This window comes from Notothenia coriiceps, unplaced genomic scaffold, assembly GCF_000735185.1.
Source record: "Notothenia coriiceps isolate Sejong01 unplaced genomic scaffold, NC01 NC01_scaffold00007057, whole genome shotgun sequence".
In the NCBI taxonomy this organism is placed as follows: domain Eukaryota; kingdom Metazoa; phylum Chordata; class Actinopteri; order Perciformes; family Nototheniidae; genus Notothenia; species Notothenia coriiceps.
The window spans coordinates 2,417-8,823 of record NW_011339758.1 but is presented as its reverse complement, the minus strand read 5'-3'; the positions used below and the strand labels follow the sequence as shown (position 1 = coordinate 8,823).

The window sequence follows — 6,407 nt, the reverse complement described above, 5'->3', positions numbered from 1 at the left end:
TGTCCGCCACTCTCCCACACTGTCTACCTTCAAACCCAGCTGAAACATACCTCTTCTCCCAAGCCTTCAACTACCTACCCCCACCACTGACTTCACTCACACCCCACGCTGTATCTCTTATTCACCCCACGCTGCATCTCTTATTCATACATTCATCAACTTTTTCTTTCCTCTTTTCCATTATGTTGTCTTTTGCTCGTTGTCCTATGCTTGCTCCCCCCCTGTGTTGTCCTTTGCCTGTTCATGTAATGTTCATGTTCAATTTTCTTGTCCAATATGTTGTCTTCTGCCTGTTCACCCCCTTTCTGTACTTTTAATTGTTTTTGTAAGCGACTTTGGGTTATTGAAAAGCGCTATATAAATAAAAGTTATTATTATTATTATTATTAACTGTAAACAGATTTACTTTTTCTTTCAACATTTATTTGAACAGCAAGTGGAGGCAAAAGTGACTGCACCCAAAACAATAAACCTGCTAGCTAACTAGCCTAAACTCAGTAACAGAATGTGGGCAACACGTTCTTCTCCACAGCCGCGCGACCTCTGAGTCAGACGTCCCTTCCCCCTTTTCTATCCTACGGGTACAGCCGTACAGCCACTCCCCCTGAACCCCGTTTCCCTGCCAACCCCGTCCCGTCCCCCCTCCCCTATGCAAGCCCCTCCCTCTTAATCCAGGGCTCGCTACAATACTGTATACTGTCTACACAAACTATACAAAAACGCCTTTACGCTTTGGCGCTTGTTTATCCATCTGTAAGCAACTGCCAGCTAGGTCTCTCAGTCACTCACTCCTGATCGTTCACTGCGCAGTGACAGCTGCTACGGGCCTGATGTGTGAAATTGAAACTGATTGATAGAACAAAAGGTAGCCTATCAAAACGGCCCAGCCCAGAACACTTACAAATGTGGGCCAGTAGGATTTAGGTAAACAAAAAAACTAAAAAGGGAGTGGCCGGAACACTTACAAATGTGGGCCGGTAGGATTCAGGCAGATGATTTTTTTTGGGCCTCCGGCCCACACACAGCACCGGCCCAACTCCCGGTATTCCCAATGGCCAGTCCGCCCCTGCACCAAACCAAACTGAAGGTTCACTATTTTAGCCTGTTATGTTGTTGTTTCATGTTAATGTTCACCAACTGCCATCAAAAAGAGATAAGGCTTAAAGAGTGCAGCTCAAGCAAGAGAGATGCATATATCCAAACAACTGAACAATGTTTCCACAGTCTCCCACTACAGCTGAAAACGAACCTTTGAACATATTTACGCGGTCCCTCAAATGTTGGCTCTCCTCTTGAATCCACTGTTCCATGCCTTTGCGTCCCATCCCAAAGTCTCTTAAGGTTGTCAGTGTGAAACACTGAAGTTGGCGCCAGCGTTCCCCGTTACTGATCCCCAAACCTGACAAAAGGAAATAGTTGTTTTGTGACGATCTGAGGTCTTATAGATACATGTAAATACAGAGACATGCAGACCTAAAACCATTAGGAAATCACTTGTCCCTTGACAAAGAAACATTATTTGAAGTGATTTGTGTTACCATAACCATTGGTCGCTTTCATCAGAAACGGCAGTGGACCTCGGCCAGTGAAGTCATCTGCATGGTCCACCAGAGCCTCCTTCTCTGCATCGTATCCTACCAGAACAACCGTCCGCTGCCAGCCCAGGTACACTGTCATCACAGGACCGTAGGTTTCACTGAACTAGAAAAACACATTAGGGTAATTAAAAGCTGCAAATGAATTAATACTTTTTTAGTGCAAGTGTTTCCTTGTGATCAAAACAATCTGTTTGAGGTTATGCAGAGACGTCGTCTCTCATTATTCTCAGATTTCACAATGTTGTCTTACCTTGAGAAAGCTTTTAAAAGGTGCATTTTTGTCAAGCTGTGGCAGGTTTCCTGCTAGAAGAAGCGCATAGGGTCCTGGAGGCAGACGATACTTTCTTCTGTTTTTGACATTAAACAGCCACAACAGGGCTACGATCAGCCCTGCCAAGATCACTGTTCAGTCAGACAACTCACGTGTTTCTTTAACATGTTTATTAGAAGCAGCAAATAGTTGAGTTTGGCGTCTAGGCTCGGGCCTCATCACTCCACAGATATACATAGCACGATGAGTGATGATTAAATAACTAACCCCTGAGCCACAGGTGGAAGCTGGGGTGGTGGTGGGGCAGGCAAGCAGCAGCGCCGTGGAAGTCGCTGCAGCAATAGCAGCAGCAAGCAAAGCATAGAGAGAGATCTGGCAGGTTAAATAAAGAGCGGCATATTAAGGAGACTCTGTTTGGTTGGTTGTAGAGTGGCAAGGGGCATTATGTATGAATGCAGCATAAGTGCTCGAGTTGACTGCCTGAACTAGCTCGCAGGCTTCGCCCCATTTGTTGAAAAGTTCATAATACTCTTAACACTTCGTCCTCTTGAATCTCTGCTGCTCAACAGATCTCTCTTATGCTTTAATCCTTTCATTGGAGTTTATATTTAAATGGGTGTTTATTTTTTAAAGCGGGTTGGTAGTAGCACTGCATTAGGGCACAGGTCAATGTCAGTGTCATGTGACACCCTGTACTATACCTTTGTACACCTTGGCATGGTTATTGATTTTCATTAACTGAAAGCCAGTGTGAAGCCAGGCTGACAACATCATCTGAATTGAACAATGGACAAGGAAAAGGACAACAACACTAATGAACTTTAAATATTTTCCACGTTGATGTTGAAGACATTGACAGTAATAAACAAAATAATATCTTTCTGTGTGTAAACCTAGAACAATAGGCATGAGCTGGATATTTAATTTTCTTAAGACATTTTTGTTGAGTATGTGTGTTCGATAAGATCGATACTTTATCATTAGAAATAGGTCTGCACCTTTGAATTGCCTTGTGTTGAAAGGTGCCTTGTGTTGAAAGGTGCTATATAAATAAACTTGCCTTGCCTTGCCTTGCACAACAATATTTCCAACGAATATGTAAAATTATGCCTGGTGGCTTATTGCCATATTCAATAACTACTCAACACCCATGCTCAACTAAAATGCAATTTAACATTGCATTCTGTAGTGTCAGCATGATGAATGGTTATGTAACATATTCTAATGTTTATTGCACATGCCATCAGAAGGAGATAAGGATTAATGGATGAGAGAGAGGGATGAATGCGCCGAGCAAAAAGACAAAGCTCACACACTCTTCTTTGATTTGCTGGCAGACAAATAGCTTTTTGTATATCAGAATCAGAATACCTTTATTCTTCCACAGAGGGGAAATGTACATTGTTACAGCAAATAAAAATAGCCAAAGATAGCTTAATTATAATTAAGAAGCATGCATACAAATAAGATAAAGCAGAAATTACAAAATACATATCCAGTACTGATTTGATGAATAACCCAACCGTTGGATTGGTTGCTCCTCTCAGCTCCAGTCGTAAGAACGTAGATTCAGTTTGAGCTTGATTCTGTTTCGGGTTTGATTGGGATTGGTTATTTCACATCAAATCTGTGTGAAATATGTGGATTTAGGACAGCTGAACTACATGGACTGTACCAATGTGTTTAATCATCTCTTAGATCAGTCCTTCACCCCGCTGCATATATCCCATAATCTCTTCGTGTTATCAGTGTGCAACATTGGATCTGCTGCTAGACAGTATGTTGTCCAATGTGGAGAAATACATATGTTATATGAACTCTCAAAGTGTAATTTTATCAAGAGATTACAAAAAATAAGCCCTGTCCAGTACAGAGAACAAAACATAATAAATGATTATCAAGAGTTTAAACCTTTTATGTGAATTGTTTTTTGTATAGGAGCATGGCATTTTGGAAGAGGTGGACTGCTTTGGTAAAATACTTGGGCACAATCAAACTTTCTATTTAAAAAAACACTTAAAAATATATTTTTACCCTTCAAAACATTAAGGAGCAACAACACCCACACGCTTTACCTGAATCTGTACTGCTGTTATTCTTTAATACATTTGTATGTTTATGTATCTGAGTAACCCGCTTAACTTGTCTGTGAGGGGCGGAGCCTCAGCGTGACTGTTTGGCCTAGTTGTCAAGCATGGCAATATTGAGCAACAGGGCTTTGAGGTATTACATAACATTTATAATATGATAATACACATAAGTAATGTTGATCAAATGTACTTTCAACAATGATGAAAAATGACTTCCAAGCTGAATTTACTTATAGGAAGGGAAAATGTTCTCCAGGTTGGTAAAGATTGATTTTTAATATCTGTATGAAAATAACCATTTCTCTTCAACTGATCACAATCAGCTGAGTCATTCTTGCATGTGACAAAGGAAGACAGCAAGAAAACATGTGCAGCTGTTCCTCAGCGGTGTGTGAATCTCAGCACATGATTTCCAAACTGAGAGCACACAAACCCAAATCCATATCCAGCACATGATCTATAAACCCAAAGGATTATTTTTTGCTGTGCTACAAAATCTCAGAAGGGCACACAGAGTGGTTCAGGCTCTGCATATCCCTCCCTCCTGCTGCTGCACACCAGCTAGCAAACAGCAGATGGATGTAGAGAGAAAGACGCACAGTCATGGTGACAGCAGGATTTATTTGGAGTTCACCTCTGCACTGCATTTCATGTGAGATCAACGATCACATAGGGACTCCTGAGAGCAGGGCAAAAGGAAGATGACAACATATTCACATAGGCCACATTTTAAAATGTATACAATGAACTACGAATTGTGGGAAAACACAACTGTTAATAGACTTTCATGTCCTCTTAGGGCCTGTGTCCAAATAGCGCCTTTTTCTGAGCGTTAGTGTCTTTTTTTTATTATTTCCGGTTTGATGTGAGAACAAGCTGTCATATGTGACGTCACATTTTGTGTGTTATGCGGCTGCTCCAAACACTTGAAGTTGATAACTTTTTAACTTTTCACCAAGGGGATAATTACGTGACTGCTGAACCTGTAGGAGAAGCTTGTTTTTCTATCATTTCACAGTCAGAAAAGATCGATATGTTGGAGTGGATTGGCTGGACGGACACTGGAAGTTGCTGTCGGTGTTTTTCGTCATATGCAAATTATTCCCCACACTTTTCTGGCTGTCAGATTGACTGGTGAAGCAAAGTGTGAGAGCAAGCATCTTCCAGTTGGATCCAATGGTCATAAAATGATATAGTAGCACAAACCAAGTGGCAATATTGGTCTGTCATACAATCGCAGTGATGTGTTGTCAGGATATCGTTTTCATAGAAGCAATAAAGAAAGTCCTTTTTGATGAAACGCTGGGACGAGGCTCTCACCGGCGCCCTACCAGTGCCTTTCACTCAAAGTAGATTCTATCTGAACAGAGGCCCTTAAACGTCTGTGTGGCTCATTACACTGCCATCTCAGTTAACCTCAGGCCGTCCTGTGGCATGGAAAGACTGATACAACACACAGGCAGTGTTCACAAGAGTCAAGATCATGAATGATTCACCTGAGGAGCATGGGCACAAAGCCAGGAAAAACACCTTCATTCATTTATAAAGTAGATGACAGACTATTGATGACTTTATAACTATGACCTTTTATCATGAAAGAATACCAACACAAGGAGTTTGTCAAACAGCTGCTATGTAATCAGAACTAAAAAGCAAATCCTCCACAATCGAATGCATCAAAGTCGGAGTCTCCTTCAAAGTCGAAGCTGTTGAAGTGGGGGGAGTCCACGTCCTGGCCGCAGGCGTGGAAGGACCCCCCCGCAGGGGGCTCCGAGAAGCCCCCGGTGACGTGGGCTATCTCTGAGGCTCTGCCAGCCAGCGGGGAGGAAGAGGAGCAGGAGTTGAGGTAGCCCAGAGCAGAGGAGGCTGCCGCCCCCCCCATCATTAGGCACACGGCCCGCACCGCCCGGGCATCGCTGCTGTTGCCATGGCGAAGACAATCTGACGCACGATGAGGGGGGGCCACAGGGACACTGCGCAGCGGCTGCCGAGGCCCACCGGCTGTAAAGGTTATTTGAAAAAAATATATAAACATAATTATTATTATGTTTTAATTAAATGTATTCAGATCTCAACTTTAACCAGAGTTAGTACATCTCACAATCCAGGCACGTGTGTTTGATTAAGAAGAGCAATAGATCTCTTTACGAGATGGAACCGCACACAGAACAAACATCAATCTTTTCTATGTGTATTCGCTCATCAACACCTAATGGGCCAGTGTCCTAGGACCTAGAGCACCTTTAAGCAATATTCATGACAATAACATTTAATCAATTTGCTATAAGCCCCCTACATTGCAGTTATTTGACGTTTCCGGCCTCTGCCAACCACAACTAAAGGTAAGCAAAGATAAGTTAAATTAGGTGCGTGTTAGCCATAATAACCTGATATCTCCATTGTATATCCAGCTGTGTTTGTGAGTTTGGTGAGCACAAACACTGTAAT

General features: G+C 42.3%; 1 pseudogene; it reads right to left on the bottom strand.

Annotated features, from left to right (window-relative positions):
• Positions 1-1,249: 1,249 nt before the first annotated feature.
• On the bottom strand, positions 1,250-5,841 carry LOC104943885 (cytochrome P450 2G1-like; annotated as a pseudogene).
• Positions 5,842-6,407: the final 566 nt, after the last annotated feature.